The sequence below is a fragment of the Bos grunniens genome, chromosome X (genome assembly GCF_055505025.1).
Source record: "Bos grunniens cultivar Pamir isolate PY7600 chromosome X, Bosgru_T2T1.0, whole genome shotgun sequence".
In the NCBI taxonomy this organism is placed as follows: domain Eukaryota; kingdom Metazoa; phylum Chordata; class Mammalia; order Artiodactyla; family Bovidae; genus Bos; species Bos grunniens.
The window spans coordinates 32,113,924-32,141,485 of record NC_141194.1 but is presented as its reverse complement, the minus strand read 5'-3'; the positions used below and the strand labels follow the sequence as shown (position 1 = coordinate 32,141,485).

The window sequence follows — 27,562 nt, the reverse complement described above, 5'->3', positions numbered from 1 at the left end:
CGATCCTTCTGAGGTGTGGCCCAGGGACATGCATTTCTAAATGGTTTCTTAGGATATGTTGGTGCTATTGGTGTGGGAAACCATATTTTGAGGACTACCAAGGAGATGAGAAGAGTCTCATTTATGAATGAGAATCACCAAGATTTAAATAGTTTAAGAATTTGGCTCATAAAGATTTATCCAGTTGGAGGTCATTCTTCATGGAGGAAATGGACTCATGAGAAATTGGGAGAATGATGAATTGCCAAGGATGACTGGGCTATCAGAGTTTGATGGGGGATGAAAAGCTTAAAAGAAATCCTACTCTCTGAAAGTTTACATTTTTGAAAAGGACAAAAGATGTATGACTTTAACTCATGCAATGCATACAGTAAGAGTTCAAGAAATTATCAAGGAATGATATTTGTGTGTCAAGTGGGCTTTCCTGGTGGCTCAGACAGTAAAAAAAAAAAAATCCACCTGCAATGCAGGAGACCTGGGTTCAATCCCTGGGTTGGGAAGATCCCCTGGAGGAGGGCATGGCAACCCACTCCAGTATTCTTGCCTGGAGAATCCCTATCGACAGAGTAGCCTGGTGGCCTACAGTCCATGGGGTCACAAAGAGTCAGACATGACTGAGTGACTAAGCATTAAACACAAATAGTAGGGCCTCAATAAACTTCTTGTTCAGTGAATGAAAAACAATTGGGCTCATGATCGTTGTTAGCAACAAAACACTTACTTCCCCTCTCTTAATCTAGTTAACTGGGTTCTCTATATACATTGTTTAGAGAAGTTTCCCATTGTGCGAGAAAATAAGCACCACTCACAGCAGTGAGGTATTCGTTAAATTAATCATACGTTAAAATATTGAATACCTATTCTTGAAAATTATTACCCTATAGAAGTTAGTAATAAAATTATTAAAGTTGATCATCAGTTCTCAAATATGTAAAGAACCCATTTGAATTACTCTTTTGGTTCTTATTGCTTGAGATACCTCCCTAAAGGAGGATTTAGTCTATGATACCTTTAACAAAATGAAACCATGATCCGATTTTTATAAGCAATTGGGTCTATAATGTGTATCAAAGTCTCCCCTTTGCAGTCAGTAAAAAGTAAGATGTTTCCCAATTTACCTAACTGAAAATAGAGTTTGGAAAATTAAACCATATAAGACTGGATATCTTAATTATAATGCCTGATAAATACTAAAATATATCTTTTTATATGCTAAAATATATCTTTTTAAACTAAAATATATCTTTTTTTGAATACTCAATTGAAGCATTCAAAAAATTGTAACGTTTGCTGTTTTTTTAAGTTATATGTTCATTTGTTATGGTCCATTTCTTTCAGTAAAATTTAAGGTTTGATATATTCTAATGGGATACAACATTTAGATTAAATGTATAATATGGATAATTGACTTCTAATGGAATTTAATTTACATGTTCATAATGTAGAGTTGGAAGTGGGCAGGCCTTTAAGGAAGTAGAGATGGTCATTAAAACCATTTTATCATTTATCAAATAAAATACCATTTATTTCAATTTTAGAGTATATTCTTTTTGTTTAGTCACATGCTACATATTTAGGGTCCATAAATTATCAGGACTAGGAAAGCATTTTCATGTTATTTTAATTCAGATACTATTCTGAATTGATGAAATGAAGGTGAGGCTTAGAAAGCAAATGTACCATATTTCTAATGGTACATTTAAATAATATATTGAATGGTTTATTTTGGCCTGGCTCTTTTATTAGTTTATTATTTTTTTACTTCTCTACTCATGTTTAAAGCAACTCATAATTACTAAAATACAGAATATTTGTCATGAAAAGTTATTTCTTATTATGAAAATGAGCCCATATTTAATGGTGTTTCAGAGTAAAAATTTGAGGGAAAGGGCTAGCACTGTACTCGGTCTCTCATATACTTTGCCTTATATTACTGAATTCTTAGCACTTAATACCTGCCTGGAATGTAATGAATATTCAATAAATTAGCTAAATAGATGAAGGAATGCATCCTATAGATAAATTTGCCCAGAAAAAAAAAGGGGAGTATTTTTATTTTTAATGCTATTTGTTTTGGGTCAAATGAGTAATATCTATGACATTTTATCCTGATAGCTATTAGATCATTAACTGAATGTGAGAACAAAGGGCATTTTAGTGTTTTTAGTGTTTTGCTATGTTTTGTTATGAATATTGAATTCCTTTGACAAACTCTGTTTAGTCTTTCAGGATACAATCATCTAGTCACATTTTCAGGTTCCTGATTCCTCATGGTCAGGCCAAAATGATATCTCTTCAGTCACACACACACACACACATGCACACACATACACTTCATGTGTTTTATTTTGGACCGGCACCTGAAATTTTGAAATTGACATGGGAAGTTGAAGGAAGGGAGAACCTGAAATAGATGGATTTTTTTTTTTCCGGCCAATCAAAATTCAGCCTATTTTAGACAAGGTGTTGTGAGTATGGTTAAGAGAAGGAGAGGAAGAGAAATGAAAGAATTGGAGGGAGGACCCCACCTGCTTGTACTATTTAAAAGGTGCCAAAGCAGAAGAAATTCTGCTTTGCTCTACTCCATATTTTAAGACTCAAGCCAAGGTTGAATATGAACCTGTGGAAAAGTTCTTTTAAATTAAACTCAAGTCACTTGTAAAATAAAATACATAAAGTTTTCTTTTTTTAATTAGGAGTTAGATTCTGTCTGTATAATGAATAATGACTAAGAGATGCCAAAGTTCTCACAAAATTACCAGGAAATCCAGATAAATCCCTTTCCAATAAAAATGAGCACCACTGGTGTCTAACAAGGCCTTTTGGAAAAAGAGTAAGGATGAGAAATCTTGACTATAATTAAGGATAATGAAATTATCTATCATAGCTAGCTGCATTAGATTATTTGGCTTAAAGATTTTTGATACAAATATTTTCAATGTGAATTAAGTTAAGGAATATATACTGAGTACATGGCTTCCTGTGGAGAGTATCATTTATCCAGTAGGTTATATTATTTAACTACCTTTGTAATTGGAATTGTTAAAATAAACCAAACTAAAAATAAAAAATACCACATGTGAAGCCATTCCAATGAATAAAAAGATTTCTGAGTGAACTAGTCTACTATTCACATTTGTTTATAGTTATGCTTCAGATATTATTTACCAAAATATTGACAGACTCCTGCAAGCACAGTTTTTAAACACATACCTTGGAGATTTCCAGAACCCTGGAAACATTTCTATTGGTTTAAAAAAAAAAACCCACAAAAGAACAATTAAAAAATGCTTCTACTCAAGACTGGCTATAGCACAAATTAAAAGATTCTGTAAAGAGGATTTGAAACATGAATAGCTTTTGTTGTTCAGGAATTTCCAATTAACCTGTTCTTAAGAGTCTGCAAATTTAAACAAAAAAAAAATTAAGTACTGCATAGAGATTGTAAAATTCAAGAACAACAAAATATTCAACAGATAGTGGCTTAGATTTGAAAGTTTGAGAAGCAGTAGAAGGTAGTGCATGTTGATTTTAATACTATTGACCAACCTAAAAACATATGGAACACTTAACACATTTTAGTCAACAGAGTAAAACATTTGCAATTGGCATCCCCCAAATCACCTGAAAAATGTTGCTGCTACTGCTGCTAAGTTGCTTCAGTCGTGTCCGACTGTGCAACCCCATAGCCGGCAGCCCACCAGGCTCCCCCATCCCTGGGATTTTCCAGGCAAGAGTACTGGAGTAGGGTGTGGGGGGTTAATTTTCCAATCTTCAAATAAGAGGGTTTGACTAGATGATTTATGCTGCTGCTTCTGCTTAGTCACTTCAATCGTGTCTGACTCTGTGCGACCCCATGGACCGTAGCCTGCCATGGGATTCTCTAGGCAAGATTACTAGAGTGGGTTGCCATGCCCTCCTCCAGAAGATCTTCCTGACCTAGGGACTGAACCCCGGTCTCCTGCATTGCAGGCAGAGTCTTTACCCCTGAGCCACCAGCTAAGCCAGATGATTTATAAGGTCCCTTATATAACTCATAACAGTAGTTCCTTCAAGAAGTATTTCAGTAGAAGGGAAAAATAAATGCGTCCTGGAAGGGAAAGATGTCGCCAATGCTGACACCCTGCTCCACATCTCCTTGCCAGGTCAGTGCAGGTCCTTGCTCACCCACCTCAGGAATTCCTGTGTCTTGCTCTGCTGCCCTGCCTGAGGGCTTCCTGCAGCCCCGTGAGAACTTGCTGTCTGCATACTGGAGTAAACCAGAACTGCTGGGCTGAGGGGGCAGGGTGAGAGGTAAAGTCAACAGGAGCAACCTTTAACTACTAGGGCCTGTGGTGTCCTGGGAAAAAGCACCCTACCTCTTCATCCACTGGCAGGGACAATTCTGAAGTCTGCTCTTCACTTCTCAGAGTGGGTCGGGGGAAGGTTTGAACCCCAGTTGCCCCCAGTAGTAAAGTGCTCAGTAACACAGCCTTTAATGCTTCCTCCTCCTTCTCGACCTCATTTTCTCCACCTTCTCACTTGTGCTTTCTGAGATCAGTGGCTAGATAAACTACCTGCACCCTAAGTCTTTGCCTTGCTGTCTATTTGGGGATAATCTAACAGAGTGATAGTGATAAATTATTAAACATGCTCAGAAAAAAAAGAAAAAACACAGGACAAGGACACTTAAGATGACAGAAGGAGGGGGAACGCGTGGGAGCTCATACCAGATGATTTTACTCTGTTACTTGCTCTGTTGAGTAACTCCATCCATCAAGATGGAGCAGCAGTTGGAGAGGAAGGAAATAGCTTGTGATCCTGAAAAGCACTGGGAAGGAATAGAGGAGCTGCTCTAGAAAATGTGCCAGAGTGTCACAATACGTGAATGAAAGGCTCATGGAATGGCAGAAAAAGTAGATCACATCATCCATATCTTTGGATTTCATCCTAAGTTAAGTTACCCTTAAACACCCCAACTTGACTTTGCCACTTATGCTTTGGTTCACTTCTACTGATTCCTTTCTCTACAGAGCGTGCAGAGGGATCTTTTCAAAATGAAAACCAGGTTGTGTTGATTGCTAGTTCAAGATCATTATTATTCTGAGAAATCCAATTCTTTCCTGCTCTTCTGCAGTCTCGCTGCCCTTCAGCCACCCTGACCTGCTCTCATCTCTCATATGCCAGACTCATTTCTGCTATTGAGTCTGCCTGACATGCTTTCATTCCCCAACTTCCATCTGCTTTGATTAGTGCTGAATATATAGTACCAAGCATATTGTCAGGCACACTGTCTTAACTTAATACATATTTGCTACATCCGTAAATTAATAACAATACTAGGCCTTGGTTGATGGTGGATAAATAGTCATTTACTGAGGCACAATTTCTACATCATTTGATGTTTTACTAGCAAAAAGAAGTAGACATTCAGGGAAAGAGACAGTAGTTATAATTTTGGATTTTGGACTGGGGAAACATATGTATGTATATAGGAGATCCTGGTTGATTCCTGGGTCAGGAAGATCCCCTGAAGAAGGGATAGGTTACCCACTCCAGTATTCTTGGGCTTCTCTGGCGGCTCAGGTGGTAAAGAATCCACCTGGAATGCAGGAGACCTCTGTTCAATCCCTGGATTGGAAAGATCCCCTGGAGGCGGGCATGACAACCCAGTCCAGTATTCTTGCCTGGAGAATCCCCATGGACAGAGGAGCCTGGCGGGCTACGGTCCATGGGGTCACAAAGAGTGAGACACAACTGAGCAATCAAGCACAGCACACAACACAGCCCATGTATGTATATCTATGTATCTATCTATATGTGTTATAGTCTGTATCTATCTATATATATTATAGTCTGAGGTGTTGTTCTTTGTGTGTGACACAGAAATAGTCAGTTGGAGTCCAAGCTAAGCTGAATATCGCACCATGGATTGTGTGAAATGAGAGTGAGAGATGCTGATAGTAAAGATAACAAGCAGTTAAGGAGTTTAGAGTTAGTGTCAGATACAGAAGTTATAGTAGGTACTTGTTTTAGTGGGAAGCCCTTCCACATCAGTGAAGAAGCATGCTGAGAAAACTCAAACAGTAAATGTAGCATGTTATTGTGGATAAGGAGATTGACATAAATGGAATACAAGTTAGTGTTATAAAGTGAAGTAACACAAGGACAAATAGACAAGTTGGCTTGGTTAATGTAATACCCACGATGCAAGTAAAGCTACACAGAGATGGCTCAGCAATCCTAATTGCAAGGGACTTTGGAGGGCAGCATATCAGGTTATCACATGCCAAAAATATTTCATTTCAGAGACTTTAGTTTTCTCATTAATTTTATCACTAATCCATTCATTTTCAAAATGTATTTCCGGATTTCACATCAGGTTGACTTTAAAGCTTATAGGCAGATGAAGATTTCTTTTCCTAGCACCGAGTAAGGCAACTGATCCTATTCTGTGCTTAAGAGTGAAGCAAGCTTATGTTAGCTGTGCAAGCAGGATTATTAAATAACCAATTACTATTCAGACTGTGTTACATTCCTTAAAATTACTCGAGCAAGAGTCTTGAACTTGTTCAACCTGAACACATCTGATACCCTCAGCCAAGTAGGGGATGTAAATTAGAGAGCCTCTGGCTTTACTAAGGTGGAATCAGGCATATTTTTCTCCCTTAGGGCCTCATGACTAATGACCTGAATTGTCTAAATTTCGAGAATAGTCAGGTCTCCAATGGTAAGCTTGCTTCATCCTGTCTGCTTGTTTTGTCCCATGGTATCTGATGGTACCAAGGACATTTTGCATGCAAATTTCAGCAAGTTGAGATAATCCATTCAAAATGGATTTTCTTTCTGTATTCTATTAGGAAATTCTATTCTATTCCAGACATCCTAGAACTGTTTTTGTGATAAAAGTGTCTCATTCTCAATGACACATGGAAATTATAGAAGTAGTTAATGGTTTTGTAACCAGGACACGTGGGAGGAGGTCTAACTCCCATGCTTATTTGTGTACCTTTAGGGCCCTCATTTATCCTTAGCGGCTCTCAGGTTTCACATCTAAAAAAGAATAGATCTTAAATGTTCTCAGCACACACACACACACACACACACACACACACACACAAATGATAACTATGACAGGTGACGGATATGTTAACCAACCTTAGTGTGGTAAACATTTCACAATATATACAAATATCACAGCATCATGTTGTATACCTTAAACTTTGTCTGTTGTTTAGTCACTAAGTCATGTCTGACTCTTGCCACCTCATTGACTATACCCCGCCAGTTTCCTGCAGCATATGTCAAGTGTAACTCAACAAAGCTGGAAAAAAAAAATGAAAAACTGGCTCATAATGATCTTTTCTCATCTACTTTCAATAATTTCAGGGAACAAATAAGATAAAGCATATAAGTGCAAAAAAGTAAAATGTAATGATACATATGAGTTACTTTTAATAACAATTTTTTTAATAGCTGTGCAACCAAGATTCCTGGTCCAAGGCCTTTTGTTAATTGGCTGTATAATTCTCAAATCTAGTAGAATTTCTTTTCAGTTGAGAGTAATATGAATCCTCTCAGAACACTGTATTGACTCTTCACTCTTAAAGGTTTTCAGGGTGTTGTCTTTATATTCTCAACATAAAATATTCTCTCTCTCACATAGACAATTCACTCTCTCTCTCTCTCTCGTCTTGCTAGGCTCCTTCTTTCTTTCTGGAATTTTCTGCTTCTACTCATTTTGGTTCTAAAGCATTCCCATCTTCAGAAATCTCTTTGAGTGTTCAAGCTAACACAGCACTTTTTCTAACTGCTTCAAATCCCACTTTATTCTGTGAACTTTCATTCCACATTATCATTTCTACCTAGTTTCTCAGTTAAATTACTTACTAATTATTTCTTGTGGATTTTTTTTTTTGATTCTTTAACTTTATATAAAATTCTTGAGAGCATGTTCTACGTTTTGTTTTATATTTCTCTTTAAATACCCCAGTAGGTGTTCTCCATGGTTTTGATTCATTGCTTACAAAACAGTAAGCACCAAATAATATATTTTAAACACTATATGACTAATATTGTGTCCACAGAAATATTTCCTCTGATGACTATATATTTCTTGCATTTACCTGTACTTCAGGCACAGTCACAAAATGAATGTCCCTTTACTATAATGCATTTTGTCTAAGAGATCCCTTCATCACATTTGCATTAAAAAATAAAATATCTTTCCCTTTGCTGATGATGGAAAAGTGTGTCTTTTCTGGGTTTGACCATTGCATAATATGTTCTAGCTTTCTGTCACTTGAGAAAAAGTAAATATATGTGGAGTTAATATCTCAGAAGAAAGTATCTATTTGTTATGATTGCTAAAAATAAGATGATTGTTTTGTATGGTTTTCACTCATTTGTTCAACAAGTACTTGATAATCAGGATGAATCGCAAAAGTCATGTTCTCATCATATAATCACTGACGATACTGAGGTTGAGTTCTGCCATGTATCTTCACTGTTTATGCTAACTGAAAGTGTGTGTTGTGCAATAAATGATTCCTGAGTTTCCAATTGAGGTGGGTCTCCTTGCCAAAAATATTTGTAATATTCCTGTTTGGTGTTGCTATAGTCACAGAGTCTTTGCTGCTGCTAAGTCGCTTCAGTCGTGTTTGACTCTGTGTGACCCCATAGACGGAAGCCCACCAGGCTCCCCTGTCCCCGGGATTCTCCAGGCAAGAACACTGGAGTGGGTTGCCATTTCCTTCTCCAATGCATAAAAGTGAAAAGTAAAAGTGAAGTCACTCAGTCGTGTCCGACTCCTAGCAACCCCATGGACTGCAGCCCACCAGGCCCCTCCGTCCATGGGATTTTCCAGGCAAGAGTACTGGAGTGGGGTGCCATTGCCTTCTCCGCACAGAGTCTTTAGGAGAGCTTTATGAATTGGGCTGACTGATCTGGCACAGTTAATACAAATGTACCTCCCTCCCCTCCCAGGTTTGATCATTCGTCCCTGGGAACAGGAATCTGGGGATGTTGAGGTTATGCTCTCACGTAAGTGAGTTACAAACGCAGATCCTATTAATAAAACTCAGATTTGACTTATTGAGTGAGCCACTGCAGCTCAGTCAATAAGTATGAAATATACAGTATTATTTATTTTTGCATAATAATGGCTTCTACATTTTATTTTCAATTTGTTATAATGCATTTGAGTTAGCAGGTTCTTATGTTACTTGTTTCTCTTCTCTCACTTTGTTTATGCTTTTCTGGTGTGATCTGGACTTTCACTTTACCAGGCATATTGCACAAGAGACTTCTATTTGCAAAATGATGAGTACTAGAGGCAATTGTAGGTAGAAATACAAAATGTGAACATGCTAAAGTGTTTTAACTTTTACTTACATGTTTCTTGGAGTGGTACTTGAATTTTATTTTCAGAATTTTATTGTCATATATTCCAAATATACTCTAAGAAATATTAAGGGAAATCAAATATTGTATTTTAAATATTTCTAAAATATATTCTGTTTTTATTATATTTCATAGAATTACACTATGATGTTTATAGCATAAACCTGTGTTTTACTGTTTTGAGGTATAAATTTGAAGACTAAGGTGTCACCATTAGCAAGTTATTCATCCACCTTTGAGACTGTCTACTGTCTCGTCATTTAAAAATATCTAATATTCTATAAGAGACAGTTTACTTTTCTCATTGCATTATATAGGCATCATGTTAAAATGCATTGTGTACATGTGGTAACTGCTTTTAAGAAGAAAAAAGTCCATGAATCACTCTTGTAACATTTGAAATTAAATTCATTAACCAAAATAATACCCTGCTTCATCTTTTAAATTTTGCTTCCTTAGCATCTGGTTCTTAGTCTGTCTAATTGCATTATAATGGTTCTGTGTTGCAACAGATGCTAGAAGATTTTTTTTTCAAGAATGATAATTTTGTTTCATATTTTGGAATACTTGCTTTGCAATTGTCTCTCCTATTTACTAAAACCAGAAGCAGAACAAACCTGATTCTTTTTTCAATTGAAAAGCATTAAAAGTTCAACTTTGTTCAAAGATCAAGAACTCTATATTTTTCACATTAAAAATGATTTCTTCCCAATTACTTTGTTGAGTACTGCACTTCTGGTTCGGAGATCAAAAGTAATGACTAGTGAAATGGCTGATGGAATGTCTAGAATATTTCTTTTTTGTGTGTATGTAGTTAATATTCTTACTTTTAAATATTGAATGAATTATGTTTTATCAGCACAATGCAATGAGCTAGTTTCTTATGATTATAATAAAGTCTTATGAGGAAGAGTCCATTTCTTAGGATAGATAGATAGTCATAACTCAGGGAGACTATGGTCAAGTTATACCATAAGGATCCTTCAGGATATTTTATCATATCTTATTTTTTCTTCATAGAAGATAGGCTGATATATTACCTGTTACACTGCAAATTTGTTATTGTTACTGAAAAAGCCCAATTTCTTCTTCAAGAAATTATCTATTAATGTCTTTAACATTAATAATCAGAATAGTGGTAGTAGCTCAGTCATGTCCAACTCTTTGCCACCCCATGAACTGTAGCCTGCCAGGCTCCTCTGTCCATGAGATTTCCCAGGGAAGAATACTGGAGTGGGTTGCCATTCCTTTCTCCAGGGGATCTTCCCCACCCAGGAATTGAACCCAGGTCTCCTGCATATCAGGCAGATTCTTTACCATCTGAGCCAACAGGGAAGCCCAATAAGCAGCATAGTGTTGTGAAATATCTTTGAAGTTTTCTAATTTTAGAAATAACTTGCAGAAAGTTAAAAAGAGAAAGTTTAAACTTTCAGTTTAATTCTGTAATAGTGGAATTATTATATTACATTATAATAGTATATATATGTTCCATATATTATATCTGTTTGGCAACTGTTTGAGGTGTTCATTTTCTAAGGTTGTTTTTTGTAATAATATTCTGACTTGTAGTATTGTTGGAATTGTGTCCCTAAAACACACTAAAAGAAATGACATTTGTCATTTTGTTTATCCTCTAATTTTTATTTAAGCTGAGCAGTAGCCTACGGTTATACCAACTATTAAAAATAAAACAGATCTAAAATGAAAAAATTAATCTTAGATTATTGACTTATATGATATCAGGCAGCAGGCTGTTGGGAAGCATCCAAATGATAGGCTCATTTTATTGAGCAGGATTCCTAATAGAATAAAGAAATAGCCACAAGTCAGGAATTGAAACTTTGTTTTTTCCACATTTACTATCTAATACTGGAATGCCCTTCAACGTGCCACTTAATATTGTTGGTGTCACAGCCTTCCACTTGAAAGGCTGGAGTTAGTGATATGTCTCCTCTCCCACTTTTAAGATGTACAGTATTGTAGAGCCGGCTTAGATTCTGTGCTTAGAGTTTTAAGCTCCGTGGGAAATGATACTGAGTATCAGGACACCATCAGTTGTATTAGCAACATCTTTATGGGTGTCTCTTGGCTTAGGGGAAAGTAGAGAAAAATACAGCAAACACAAATTGCTTAGTCACAGATGCTTTTTAATTTTAACGTTCAAGCTTCTGTGTCAAAACCACAGAATATACACAGCACCCTGTGTGGCAGCCTCTGAGGAACTGAAAATACCCAAATTACTTCCTGTGTTGTAATGTGGTAAAAGCAGTGATAAGATCTGCATTCAAAACAGGACTCAGCCACTGTTCCATAAACTTCGTGGAACTTTTCTGTACTGAAAAAACAAAAATGAACAAATCAAAAACTCTGCCCTTAAGACCATGGAGTCAAGCGACAGGACTCTTAATCTAGAGTCCACAAAGCAGGATAGGAGAAAAATTGCATCTTTAGGAGAAAAATTGCATCTTTATTGAACCTTTAGCTGAAAATTAGCATTTTCCCCCAAGTATGAAATTGGGCAACACAGTATAGTATTTGCAGTGTCTGTGAATTTATAACCAATATTTGTATCCACAGCAACTGGGATTTGATATATTTCAAAAGGTCATTTATATTCACTACTATTTTGTACTTTTATTAATTATTATACCTTCAGCCAGTGTATTAATAATCACATATCATATATTCCCATGTTTTATATTTCATAACTATAATATAATTAATTTCCTTCCTATCCCCATATGATTTTTTTATTTTATGCATTTAAAAACATTCTGGGAAGTGTTCCATATGCTTCACCAGATGCCAGAGGGATCCATAGCACAAAAATAGTTAAGAACATCATGTCTAGAAGAGACACGGGCAAATGTGTATAATACCATGGTACAGAACAATAATAGAGACACATGCCAGATGCTATGAAATTGGGTAGGACTCTACCAGCCCAGAGGCCTTGGACACAGTGTTGGATTTGGTCTTGAGGCAAGTGTAATAATTTCACTAGTGTGAGAGAGGGTATTCCGAAAAAGAAAAGTAGGTGCAAAGACACCTAGTGAGAACATGCATGCCCAGGGAACAGAGAGCAGCTTAGTATGACAGTGTAAATAATGTCTCTCTCTTTACTGTTTGGGGGGGTGACCTGTGCTGTTTCCATTTATCAGTCTGTAGAATTCTATTTGCCAAGTCATTTTTATTAATCATTAGTGAGGAGAAACTAGGCTCTGACTTTTTATTTGAACTGACCATATTTTATAAAGAGTAACATCGGAGACAACAGCAGGGAACATCAAAGAAGAGATCAAAGCCCTGTCAGCCTTTTCAATCTCTCATTATTTCCATCAATATCTACCTGTAATGGGGGGAGGAAAAGATGAATCTGTTTTACCTTCCCAATTTATCATCATGTTTTCAGACAATGATCAGTCACTTTTCTGGTCTATGGGCTGTAATTGATTACCATTAAATCTCAAGAGACAGAACCACATAACTAGAATAATCTTTTTAAACACCCACAGGGTCAGTCTTCACTGATAATGGTCAAAGGAGGCTTTATTTGCCATGCCGACTTTCTAAATTGTCCTTTATCTGGCTTTCTGGAAGAAATGTCGAAATGACTATCTAGGTGATAATTAAGTTCTCCAGACAAGCAGCCGTGATTTCAAGAAAGTAAAGGAAATAAAGCAGACTGCAAGACACAATGATGGACTAAGATAATCTGTTTAAACTGTTCCCTCTCTCTGGACAATTTTGCTAGACATCTCCTTGTTGAGTGAAAAGGTTTATTTCTTTGTCTTCTCTTTTTCATTTTATTTTATTGTAGTAAGAATACTTGATGAGTGTTCCCAGGTGGTCAGTGGTAAAGAGTTCACCTGCCAATGCAGGAGACAAGGGTTCGATCCCTGGGTTGGGAAGATCCCCTGGAGAAGGAAATGGCAACCCACTCCAATATTCTTGCCTGGAGAATTCCTTGGAAAGAGAAGCCTGGCGGGCTATAGTCCATGGGGTCACAGTGAGTTGGATATGACTCATGAGACTGAGCATGCATGCAAGAACACTTAATATGAGATCTACCCTCTTACCAAATACTTAAGTGCCCAATGCAGTCTTGTTAACTATAGGTACAGTGTTGTGTTACAGATCTCTAGAGCTTATTCATCTTGCTTAACTGAACTTTATGCCCATTGAGTAGTAACTCAGTTCCCTTTTACCCCAGCCTCTAGAAACTGCCATTCCTCTCTTTGATTCTGTGAATTCGTCTACTATCAGTTCAGTTCAGTTCACTTGCTCAGTCGTGTCCGAATCTGCGACCCCATGGACTGCAGCATGCCAGGCTTCCCAGTCATCACCAATTCCTGGAGCCTGCTCAAACTGACATCCATCAAGTCAGTGATGCCATCCAACCATCTCATCCCCTGGAGAAGGAAATGGCAATCCTGGGATATTGACTACTGTAGATACCTCATAAGTGGAATCATGCAGTATTTGTCTTTCTGTGACTGACTTATTTCACTTAGCATAATATCTTTCAGCTTCTTCCACGTTGTAGCAAATGGCAGGATTGCTTTTCTTATTTAAGGCTGAATATTATTTGATTTTATATATACCACATATCAGGGCTTCCCTGATAGCTCAGTTGGCAAAGAATCTGCCTGCAGTGCAGGAGACCCCAGTTCAATTCCTGGGTCGGAAGAATTCTCCAGGATCCCCTGGAGAAGGGATAGGTTACCTGCTCCAGTATTCTTGGGCTTCCCTTGTGGCTCAGCTGGTAAAGAATCTGCCCGCAATGTGGGAGACCTGGGTTCCATCCCTAGGTTGGGAAGATCCCCTGGAGAAGGAAACGGCTACCCACTCCAATATTCTGGCCTGGAGAATTCCATGGACTGTATAGTCCATGGGGTCGCAAAGAGTCCGACATGACTGAGTGACTTTCACTCACATACCACATTTGCTCTATCCAAGTGTTTGCCAGTGGACATTTAGGTTATTAACCCATCTTGGCTATTGTGAATAGTAATAAAAAGAACTTGGGAGTGTAGCTATCTCTTCAAACTCTTGATTTTAGTTCTTTTGGATAAATACCCAGAAGTTGTTTATTGGGTCATATGGTAATTCTATTTACTTCCACATTGTTTTTCATACTCACTATACCATTTTACATTCTTACCAACATTGTACAGTTTCTCCACATTCTCCCCAGCCCTTGTTATCTTTTGTTTCTTTGATAATAGCTGTCCTGACAGATGTGAGGTGATGTCTCATTGTGATTTTGATTTGTGTTTCACTGATGATTAGTGATATTGAACATGTTTTCATATGCCAGTTAGCCATTTGTATGTATTATTTGAAGAAATATCTATTCAAGTCATTTGCCCACTTTTCAATTAGGTTTCTATATATATTTTTTGGTATTGAGTTGCAGTTATTCCTTATATATTTTAGAGGCTAACCCCTTGTATGTACATAGTTTGCAAATATTTTCTCCCATTCCATAGGGTTCACTTCTTTAACAACTCTTCCAATAATTCTCTGTAAGACTATTTTTACTGGCCTTGCTTTCAAATATGAATCTGCAGAGACCTGAATGGATGCTAGATAACCAGTTTAAAATTGCATTTGAAGCTAAATAGTTATCTGTAATTTCCTCAATAAGCATGTTTATTTTTTTTAAGTATTTGAAGTGAGGAAATTTAATATTCCAGAATGAAATACAGCACATCAAAATACATAACACATTTACTTATAGTCATACAGGCCATAATTAGACTTCTTTGGTATCACTGGTAGTATAAATTGGATATATATCTACTTTATTAAAATTTGAATTAGCCAATAAAGTTGATAATATAATCATGAATATAATTTTAATTTAAAGGCATGAGCCTTAAAATTTAACAGACTTAGCTTTAAGTCACTTCTTAAATGTGTAATCCTGTATAAAATTTTCAACTATCTGAGCTTCAGTTTTCTCATCTGTGAAATTGATCTGAAAAAATAATAAAATTAATATAGGGGCTAACTGTACTGAAATGTGCATTTGATAGTTTTTAAGTGCTTCAAAAATAAGTCATTCTAATTGCTTATTGTCATTAATGAAACCTTACTAGTTTTATTGTTAGTAAAACACTTTAGTATTGATATAATAGCCAGCCTAATTTTGCTTCTTAATAAATAAACCAACTTGGCTTTCTTCCTTTACTTTTAAATAAACAACTTTTTATTTTAAAAAGTCATTATTTGCCATCAATAAAAATGTTATTTTATTAAATTTGGAGGTAAACTTCATTTAAGAAAAAAAGGTTTCCAGATAGAAAGGTATATTCTGAAATTCAAATGCACTTAATTTAAATTTATCATTAATTTCTAAAGACCCTGGATGTATGACATGAACCCAATGATTATAGTTTTTGATGAATGAATGAATGAATAAATGATTCTTTAGGAATCTGACTCTCCTTCACTACAGTTAACGCTTCCTTTAACATGTTACAAATTCTGTTGCTTTGTTCTCATTTCTGTTGAAAATGCAATTTTGTTATTTTGCATATGAATCACCATGGATAAATTCATAATCAGTATAGAGTTTTAAATAATTATTACCATGGAACTTATACTTACTCATGTCATTTCCCTCAGTTGGAGTTTATGGATTTCTAAATTTAAGGAAAAAAAGTTAATTTAAATTTAGTGTCACTACTCCCCTATACTATTTTCACGTCCTTTGCTGCCTTTTCTTATAAACTTCATTAAATATGTCTTGACAGCAATTTGTATTTATTCCTGCCCCCTTGACATTTATGATACTTTCATCTTCTTTTTGAAAGTTTACCTTTTGGTGCATTTTGAGTTAATCCCTTATTCTACTGTGACATCTACATGACTGTGGCCAAAACTTTTAGCCACTTGCTGCCATAAATGGAAAACCACCATAGCATGACAGGAGGCATGCTGGAAGGATGACCACACCGAATGTAGCTAACTCTCTGTGAATCTATATTTCTCCCTGAGTTTCAGGGTCTCAAGTAACTAGATAATTTTACATTTTTAATGCCTGTCAGCTCCAACAGGATCTGATAAGCAAGTAAAATTTCCATTAGAAGTGAATAGGCTATACAGTAGGATCTTGTTGGTTATCCATTTTAAATATAGTGGTCTGCTCAATGATATATGGCAGCCTGGATGGGAGGGGAATTGGGGAGAATGGATACATATATACATATAGACAGCATATTAAAAAGCAGAGACATTACTTTGTCAACAAAGGTCCATCTAGTCAAGGCTATGGTTTTTCCAGTGGTCATGTATGGATGTGAGAGTTGGACTTTAAAGAAAACTGAGCGCCAAAGAATTGACTTTTTTCCATTTCTTTCCATTTTGAAATGTGGTGTTGGAAAAGACTCTTGAGAGTCCCTTGGACTGCAAGGAGATCCAACCAGTCCATCCTAAAGGAGATCAGTCCTGGGTGTTCATTGGAAGGACTGATGTTGAAGCTGAAACTCCAGTATTTTGGCCACCTGATGTGAAGAGCTGACTCATTTGAAAAGACCCTGATGTTGGGAAAGATTGAGGGCAGGAGGAGAAGGGGATGACAGAGGATGAGATGGTTAGATGGCATCACTGACTCAATGGACATGAGTTTGGGTAAACTCTGGGAGTTGGTGATGGACAGGGAGGCCTGGCGTGCTGTGGTTCATGGGGTTGCAAAGAGTCGGACATGACTGAGCGACTGAACTGAACTGATACATATGGCTGAGTCCCTTTGCTGTCCATTTGAAACTATCACAATGTTGTTAATTGGCTATACTCCAATATAAAATAAAAATTTTGAAAAGAAGTAAACAAGGAAAAATATCTGAAATCATGATTAATGTTGTTAGGGGAAGCCAAGTGAAGGCAGTGGAGATGTTCAAAATGTGCGAATCATGAGAGATAAAAGAATATTGAAGAAATAGAATAATGAGGAACATTTCTGAGTCCTTATTGTTTGGCCTTATATGATTTCTAGCAAATAATTTAATGCAAAATAGTTCATAGAATAAACAATAAGTACTTCCTATGTACAATTTCCTGAGAAATATGAATGTCTGTAATATTACAAGCTTCCCCCTGGAAGAATAGACATTTTAAAAAGTTGCAACTGGAGCTATGAATAAGGTTTTAATATAATAACTTTTATCTACTGTTCACTTTGGTTGAGGGTAGGGGAAAAGAGATTAAACATTTAAAAATAGGTTACCTTTTGAATTTATATTTAGCTCTGATGATTAGAAGATTCACCTTTGAGGTTAAAAAGTAGATTCTGGTCTCTTAACTTGAGAGTTTTCAGATTGTCTTTGAGAATAACCACTATTTTAGACGTTGATTTTTATTTCCCTGGGCTGTGAATTTTAGCCAGTTTTATAAATTCACTTTTATTATGTAGACCTCTGATATTGAATTAAGAATGATTCAATACCTAAAGACAAAAGTTTTATTCTAATACAAAAATGCTATGCTCTTATTTAAAAATACCAACAGTTGTATAGTTCTGGTCTAATATAAAACTTTATTTAAGTGTGCTAACTCATTTAGAATTTATAAAGTATGATGAGATGCTAGGAGGAATTTACCTGTGAAAAGAGTCTTTTAAGTAAGTCAATAGTGTATTCATGATTCCAGAAATTATATAAACTCTTAATAGGCACTATCAATTCTTCTTTTGTCAAAAGATATTGATATTCTGCTCTTACTCTCATTTATATTGTTTCCTAATGGTGTAATTAATCATCCATTATGATCACCTAATTTGAATTACAATTTTATTCTTAGGAAAAAATAATTCAAGAGATAATGACTTGCTACTTAAGAATGTTTTAAAAAATTAATTTTTATTATTAATTTTATTCACTTAAACTTACTACTTAAGATTTTTAAAATTATTTTTATTACTAATTTTATTTAAACTTAAAATTTAAATTTATTTAAATTTTATAAATTTAAAATTTAAATTATTTTATTATTAATTTAATTTATTTAAACATACAAAAGTTTTACTATGAAATCACATTTTATGCAATACTTACTTTTAGCAATTCTTTGCATTTCTGAGTCCATGCTTTTACATGTAATGGCTCAGCAAAAAACAAGACTTAAGTAATTGTATTTCTCTTTGAGACTGCTATAGAAATACACTGAAACAGTGCAAGACTAAAAGTTAATTTTAAAAAGAAACTAAAGTCCAGAATTTGTAGGAATTCTGGTCATATTTGATATCATGATGCTAGAAGAATGACTTACCCATGATTAATATTACTAAAGTTTTTTCTTATATGCTACATTTTAAGAACTGTCATTAGTTACTAGGCACCTTCTCCCTTTGTCCTTCACAAAAGAACTCTGATTTTCTTCAGATATCCAGCCATACTATTTGGTAGTTATTTTCAAGGGAGAAAGGACACTACCCCCTAGTCACAGGGAATGAATCATACTTTGTTTATTCCATTTATATGTTCCCATAAATTTTGCCATTTATAGATTTAAGTATGGAATGGGATGCATTTGGGGCTCATAAACCATGAGACAAGTTTTTTTTCTTATCATTGAAAAAGGATCACTTAACAAGTATATGGTTGTATTTCAGTTCAAGATAGATACATAGTATGTATATGTGCATATATATATATATTATACATGTATCTACATCTTGATAATATATGCATCATAATATGTAACACCAAGTATAGAATGTCTACTGATTCATCTATGACTCAGTAAGCATTACTGACTTATTATTAGATAGTTAGAATAGACTCTGAATCTGAAGAAATATACCATGTATAGTAATATGTTCTAGTTGTACAGGTAAGGCATTCACAGAAATAAATGACTATTATTATTTGTTCTCTCACTTTGGAAAGACTTTTAATCCTAGCATTGAATATAATACTTTTTGAAAAATAAAATCTCATTTCCTAAGAGGTTATTTGATGAGAAAATATTTGAAAAGTTATATGATGAGAAAAAATTAACTATACAAGTAGTTAATTAGAACCTTGTCAAATAACGTCCTCTTTTAATTACTTGAAATCCAATATATTGTACTCAGTGAAGTATAACCCCTGAGTTTTTAAAGCAGAATATTAAAACTGTTAGGCTTCTAGAGTAATATCCCTTCTTTGAGAGTTTCTTACATAGAAAAACTTAAGAGTATGCTATTGAAATATAGCACATTGTCTGAAAATTATATTAAAAATAATATGTAACCAAGACAAGGAAGTAATAGAGGGAATATTCTTTTATTTCAAAGAGAAAAAAAAGGCCTATTGTGATGCACAACAAGTTCAAACTAAATTAAGTATGACACTTAGAAATAGTCTATGGAGTCTTGTGAATCTAGAGAAAAATGATTGTTTTACTGTCTTAGAAAAGTTTAGGACGTTTGGATTTGATTTCAGACTTGGATTTGAACCTCTAATCTCAACTTTATATAGTTCAGAATAAACATTGAAAATCTCTTTTGAAAGTTTAATCAAAGTAGAAAGATAATTCAAGTACTAAGGTGATGGAAAAGTAAATCTATATTATCTGAAACATCTTCAATTACCTTAGTTTGAGTCATTTTAAAAATAGACTGGTTTACTAAAACAGAAAAACATAATCTAACTTATGAGTGTAACTAAAAGAAAAAAGGAAGGAAGGAAGAAAGAAAATATGACAATACCATTTTTTCTCATGTCTATCATTTACTTCCTCAATTTCAGGAAAGGGAATAATCGTTTATTAATTCGAACGTACTGAGTACTCAGGACATGCTGTCACATGAAATATTTATAATAGCCAGTTGAAGGAGTTTCTCTTACCCCCATTTTGTTGATAAAGATACCAGGCTTCACAGAGATTAAGTAATTTACACAAGATTTTACAGTTACTAAGTGGAAAAATCTAAACTTAAATCTTGATCTAATCTAAAAACTCTATTTCTTTAGCTTTATTATGACAATAACAATACCATTGCCAGTGTAATATATTTAAGAGTGTATTTTTCTTTAAATTAAAACCAAACAAATATACAGATAAACAGCACAATCTCTAACAAAGCACCTTTAATATAAGAATTTCAAAACAATGTTAAATTCCCCTCACAAATTACTCTTGAGGGTCTCATGTTAGTTTCATGACTATAAAATATACTACTGCTTTCTCTTTCCCTTCCTGCTGCTGCTGAGTTGCCACACACTGACCATTCTATCCATGGGTCATAGCTGGTTTTTTGTTTTGTAGTATCTACTTTTATTTATTTATCTGTTTGGCAGCAGGCAAACTCTTAGTTGCAGTACGTGGGATCTAGTCCCCCGACCAGGGATGGAACCCAGACCCCCGACACTGAGAGCTCGGAGTCTTAGCCACTGGACCACCAGGGAAGACCCTAAAGTTGTTTTTTAAACCAAGACATTTCTCAGTGGTTGATGAGATTTTAGAGGAAGTAAATTTAACATGAAAATAGTATTATTGATAGATTATCATGGTAATTTATCCAAATGTATATTTTTAAATAAATAGTGAATTTTTTATCCAATATACATATAATTCCATTAATAAACAGTTGTTGATTTTTGCTTATTGCTTGTTGTTTTCCTTTTTAGCATAAAATATATGGTATTTAAAGGAAAATTTTAAAGTACAATTTTAAAATGGGGAAAATACCACCCACATCTAACAGATCTTATTTCCTGAACATTTTTGGCCTAAACACTTTATTGAGATATAATTGACATATAACATTATATTAGTTTCAGATGTAGAATTGAATGACTGGCTATTAGTATCCATTGCAGAGTGATCACCACACTTATGTCTAGTTAACATCTATCCCATACATAGTTACAAAATATCAGTGGGGGTTTGTGCTGAGCATTGTTAAGATCTAAGCAATACAGAATTATTAACTAGAATCACCAGTCTGTCAAGGTTAGAAACATGCAGCATACAGAAAAGGGTAAAAGATGAGAAGTAAGAAAGGGATAAGTTACAATCGTGTGTTCAGAATTGAGAGAAACCAGTGGGATGTCATTACCCAGCCCTAGGCATGAAGAGGTAGAGAGAGAACATTTATTAGAACCTGGAGACAGAGTAACCTTGTAGATAGATACTGTTTTAGACAACACAGGGTAAGAAGATAACAAAGGTATAATATAAAAATTTTAAATATTGGAGATAACTAATTGTAACACTAATGTAAACTTCACCAGGTGATCGCTGTCATAATAATAGTTCAGGAGTTCTTTCTGAATGATCAGTTCATTTTTATATCCCTTTCAAAGAGTGTAAGAGAGGAGATATCAAAAGATAATGAACCCAGAACATAAACTTTTATGTGTTTGGTCATGGAATGAGACTGGACTATTTGAGACTGTCTTTATTTGACTATTTTTGGATTGGGTTGGTTATTGAGAACTTCATTTTTTTCTGCCTTTGTTTGGAGCAGACTAAAATACCTGTGCTAATAGCTCAAGGAAAAGTTTTAAAGGAATTTTTAAAAAAAATACTGTGTTCTCCTACAGATATTTCTGAGGTGATGTGTCTCAAAATGATAGTTCATGATTTTTTTTTCACATACAGCTTATTTTCTCAACTAAGGTATGAGATTCTTAAGACCAGATATTGTAATTTATATTTGGGGGTTTCTTATAGCTCACAGAGCACACAGAACAGTTCTGAGACCAAACTAGGTAATTTCTTGTCATTTTGACTCCACTGGTAAAATTTACACTTATTGATTCTCAGGATATTGAAAATGTCAGATGTTATAATTTATTTATGGATCTTTCTGCATTTGACAGCTGCAGATGCTCTGGGCTAAGGCTGCTGAGAAGGGTCACCTGTGTGCTTGCAGTTTGTATAGTGGTGTGGCTGCTGTAAACTTTCCTTGAAACTTAAAGAAACATTGTCTCCAGATTGTAGCATGGCTTTACACAGAGTATAGGGTCCCTCTGAGACACTTTAAATCATAGATGTAAAAAGAACATAATAAAAAAGCATTATTTTGAAACATAGCTTTACTTAGCCTACCTCTGTAAAATATCTAAAATCAGAGAACAAATTAAAATAGGCATTCACAAAGAGCTTTCTTGTTCATCTATTTAAGTCTCTCAAAAATTCTAGAAGTCATCTCTGATTTAGCATTCTTTAGGGGCGACCATAAATTTAAAGCTGTTAAAATAACTTGCAGATTTATATTAGATTTCCATTCTCTATCCAGTCTTCTCTTCTGGATACCTTGAAAATATGTGTGATAAGTAAGTAAATCATGATTGATTTCTAACCATCTGTCAGCATTTCAAGATGGCTTGGGAAACATTCAGTGCATAAATTGATGCTGTTACTCGTACCACATATGTTCCTTTAACAGGAAAGCAAATTTTTGATAATAAGAAAATTTAAGTCTGGCTGGTTTATGTTCCTGAGGTAGAGAAAATGGCCCCCAAATCTGCTGATATTCAAGTTTGGGCACTAAAGAAAAGAGAGTTATAAATAAATAAATAAATAAAAGTTTCTGTTTCATTGCACTGGCACGGTTCTTGATATAAATTGCATATAACTTAGTAAAACTGCCTGGATGTACAACTTGGGTGGTGACTAACATCAATAGTCTACATTTTAGGTTCCCTTGAAATAGTTCTGCTTGCTTGATAAAACCATAACAAGGGATATAAAGAGATTGTTTTAATATGTTGAGTAGACTATTTACATGAACAACTTAAAAGGCTCATCTATAAATGCTAACATTGTGTTGCTTACTATTTCTGTGTATTCACATCACCAGTGTGACTGTTGCTTGACTCGGCAGAAGTACTGAAATTTTTTAAAGCATTTGCATGAGCAAATATATCCATTATCAACATGTACATATTTGCAGTTTAACAAGTCATTTACTTTTGTTTAAATATTTAAAACTTTGGTGTCTGTGTGTGTGTGTACACAGGAGGGTTTTGCATATATATTTTTAATTTACATATGTGTGTGTACATGCAAAGTAAAATTTTCATTATCTTATTAGAAAGTAAATATATACATATTTTATATATTCTCTTTTGTCTTAAATATTTACGTATTGATCTTTAAACAACCAAATTTAGTTTCATAGTAAAGAGTAATACAAAATTGGAGCATATTGTTTACATTTTAATTATTTTACTAGTTAAAAATTCTGACTGCTTCTTTAACTTCAAATCCATCCTACTTTCCTGAAAATGCCTTTGACACTAGCCACACAAAATTTCTTGTTTTTTCCTTAAATGTATTGTGCAGTTTCATACAGCACATGTATATCTCCCTGCCAGGGATTCCTTCCCACTCTGTGCCTTAGCCTTCTTTTTTCTTCTAGTTTAACATAGATCCCCCTCTTTGTTTTCCTTCCTCTGCCACCTTGACACTTGTCAAGTCAGGCTGAGAGGACTGGTTTGCTTCTTTCAAAAGACTATATGTTCATCAGCAGCAGAATCTGGGACTATATTCATAGTTCTCAAATCTTGCACAGGCCCTGGTGTAGAGCAGTTAAACAAGTCAGAGTAGTTGAATGAATGAAGAAATGAACAGAATGATAACTGCTTTCTATGAGTGATTATGTATAAGCAAAAAGTCAAATGATCAATCTTTATGTGAGCAAAAGGTGGTTGTTAAGATTGCAATTAAATCTGAATATGAAGATGGTACGGCGTTAGGAATAATGCATTTAACACATTTTCGATGTTTCTGTTATGAAAGCACCCCATCATCATGCAATCAGAATCTGCAAACATTTCTTTTGAGGTGTGTGTAAACTCATGGCAAATTTATGTTCCTTCAGTATTTTAGATGTTCTGAACTTTCAGAAAAATTCAACGTAATGTTTGAAATACATTTTTAAATATATTAATGTTTTATTGATTTCATTAAGATATTTAGAGGGTTTTATTATTAATATATATGTAATCATCGAACTGGAGACAATTCAAGGTTATGATATAGTTTGTAGTGTCCTAGTTATTATCTGCACCTTTTTATATGCTAAGTCGCTTCAGTCGTGTCCGACTCTGTGCGACCCCATAGACGGCAGCCCACCAGGCTCCGCCATCCCTGGGATCCTCCAGGCAAGAATACTGGAGTGAGTTGCCATTTCATTCTCCAATGCACCTTTTCATAGCCAACAGAAAATAAGGTTTTGTTCAGAATAATTTACCTTTGTTTTATATGATGTCAGCCAAAACATAATGTAGTAAAACAATCTTTCTACCCTTTTACAATACTTGAATTCCATTATAGTGCTCATTACTTTGTCTGTTTTTCTCCATTGTCTTCCACAAAGATTTAGACACATTTTCTAGTAATAACATGTGCCACAAACTTAACAACAAAGAAGTAGAAAAACTACAGAATGGAGCCATACTTGTATGCAGATAGGTTTATTTGTTCAAATATTTATGGAAGACCCAGGACATAAAAAGCACTAGTTGCTGGAGGGTGGTGTTGAGAAAAAAACACCAACAATAACAATGCAAAAGCTATAAACATGGTGTCTCTTCTCATGGAAATTACTGTCAGTAGGGATGACACATAGACACACGTTTGAATTTTTACAACATAAAGTAGCTCAGTTAAGAAAGAGCATATCACAAAGAGATCACATGTAGACTGTGAGCATCCATTGGGAAAGGACTCTTGAGTTGTGATCTAAAAGATGAGTAGCTGTTAACCAAGAGGAGATAAGGGAAGCTCATTCTACTGGAGTAAAGACCTTATGGAAAGTTCCTATGGTGGGAAATAGCAGAAAGAAAGAAGAAGAAAAAAAAAAAAAAAAAAAGACCAGGGTAACTAAATCTAAGAAAATTGTGATACTATAGGAAGATGAAAAACCAGGCAGAAACCTTTCCATGCCAGGTCTTACAGACCATGCTGAATACCCTAGGCATCTGGATATCTACCTTAAGGACAGCAGAAACCTGCTCAAGAATTGTGAGCAAACATGAGTTGATCCTATTCATCTACCACATTGTTCCTTCTAGGTAAGGTGTCAAGAGTGTACCAAAGGGGTCAGAGGCAGTAGCAGGAGAGCTTGAAAGTTACTTTTATAGTAATTCAAGCAAAAGAGGTTGGTGGTGGCTTAGGTTAAGAGTGGTGGTTACGAAGATGGCCAGTTGACTTCAGACTTCATTCTGAGATTCTTGGTGGCCAAAGAAAATGGATAAGATCAAATCTATTTTTTTTCTTTTTTATAAAAGAAATTTCTTCAGGAAAAGAGATTTCTTTCCAATAATTCTTTCCTGTATCTACAGAAGTATTTGTCTCACATGTGATTTTATTTTACATATTTCACTATATATATAGATATATATGTATGTGTGTATATATGTATATAAATATACACACATATATATGACACATATAAGTGAAATAAATTTCATAATTTGTGGTACTATACCTCATCGTGTTATATAGTGAGTCATTCATAAAGATTTAATTGAGTATTGAAATATTAAGCAGTTCAAATACTTCTGTAATTCATTCATAAACTAGCTTTCCTGGGATTAAATGGACCCCTGGATAAGTAACCCTGCTTTCAAATATCTTGATGACATTGTGAAGAGACAGGAAGACAGAGAAACATAAATAAAAAAACAAATAGGATTATGTATGCTTTGCTGAAATCTTCATAAATATCATGTTTCAACTATAAATTTTAATTCATAGCTTAAATACAGATATTCACATAAATGTGTGTGTTACATGGGCTTCCCAGGTAGAACTAGTGGTAAAGAACCCACTTGCCAATTCATGAGTCCTAAGAGACGTGGGTTCAGTCCCTGGGTCAGGAAGTTCTCTTGGAGGAGGGCATGGAAACCCACTCCAGTATTCTTGCCTGGAGAATCCCATGGACAGAGGACCCTGGCAGGCTACCGTCCATAGGGTTGCAAAGAGTCGGACATGACTGAAGCACAAACACGCACATATGTTGTATATGCGTGTGTGTGTGTGTGTGTGTATATGTATGCATTGCATATATACTTGTGTGCAAGCCTTTGTTGTCACACACACATGCACAGTTTTATGGATTTCTCTGTTCTGAACTGAGAATTGGGGAAAGCGTATTTTTTTTTTTTTAACCTTCTATTGTAGAACCAAAGTCGTATGAGAATCAAACAACATAAACCTTTGCCCTTTGACCTAAGGTTAACTTCTTGCCATGGTATCTATTAACTAGATTAACTCACATAAATTGCTTAATGTTTATTCCTAAGTTTCTCTTCTTTAAAATACAGAAAAATACATAACAAAAACTTTTCTTGTGAAGATAATGTATATATGTGATGCCAAGTAAAAGCATTAACCTGTGCTTCGTGCTTGAAATTAAAATGTAAGAGATACTCTTTTGTCATGTAGTATACAAAATAATGGGCTTCCCTTGTGACTCAGCTGGTAAAGAATCTGCCTGCAATGCGGGAGACCTGGGTTCCATCCCTGGGTTGGGAAGATCCCCTGGAGAAGGGAAAGGCTACCCAGTCCAGTATTCTGGCCTGGAGAATTTCATGGACTGTATAGTCCATGGGGTTGCAGAGTCAGACACAACTGAGCGACTTTTACTTTTTCATACAAAATAGTAACAATATAGTAATAATAAAAGATGTATTACTAAAAACAAATATTAAATACTAAGCTCATTGAGACCTCACGGACTGCAGCCTGCCAGGCTTCCCTGTCCCTGGGATTCTCCAGGCAAGAGTACTGGAGTGGGTTGTCATTTCCTTCTCCAGGGGATCTTCCCAACCCAGGGATTGAACCCAGTATATGACTGGATATACTGGAGGACTTCTTGCTGCTTCTTATTAATTTATGAAGGCAAGAGACAGAGTTGTTGTGGATTTAAACTTGAATAAGCCCTTTACCTGGAGAAGGCAGTGGGACTCCACTCCAGTACTCTTGCCTGGAAAATCCCATGAACAGAGGAGCCTGGTAGGCTGCAGTCCATGGGGTGGCTACAAGTCGGACATGACTGAGCAACTTCACTTTCACTTTTTAGTTTCATGCATTACTAGTGGGCTGCCGTCTACGGGGTCGCACAGAGTCGGACACGATTGAAGCGACTTAGCAGCAGCAGCAGCAGCGAGCCCTTTACCTCCTTGTTTTGTCTCCTAAGAGTATTCTGTTTTTTTTTTTTTAATGTCCTTTTCTG

At 35.3% G+C, this 27,562-nt stretch overlaps 1 protein-coding gene across 21 annotated transcripts in view; it reads left to right on the top strand.

Annotated features, from left to right (window-relative positions):
- The window catches only part of DMD (dystrophin), a 2,667,987-nt gene that overhangs the window by 519,274 nt on the left and 2,121,151 nt on the right, over window positions 1-27,562 (top strand). The window lies entirely within an intron of this gene.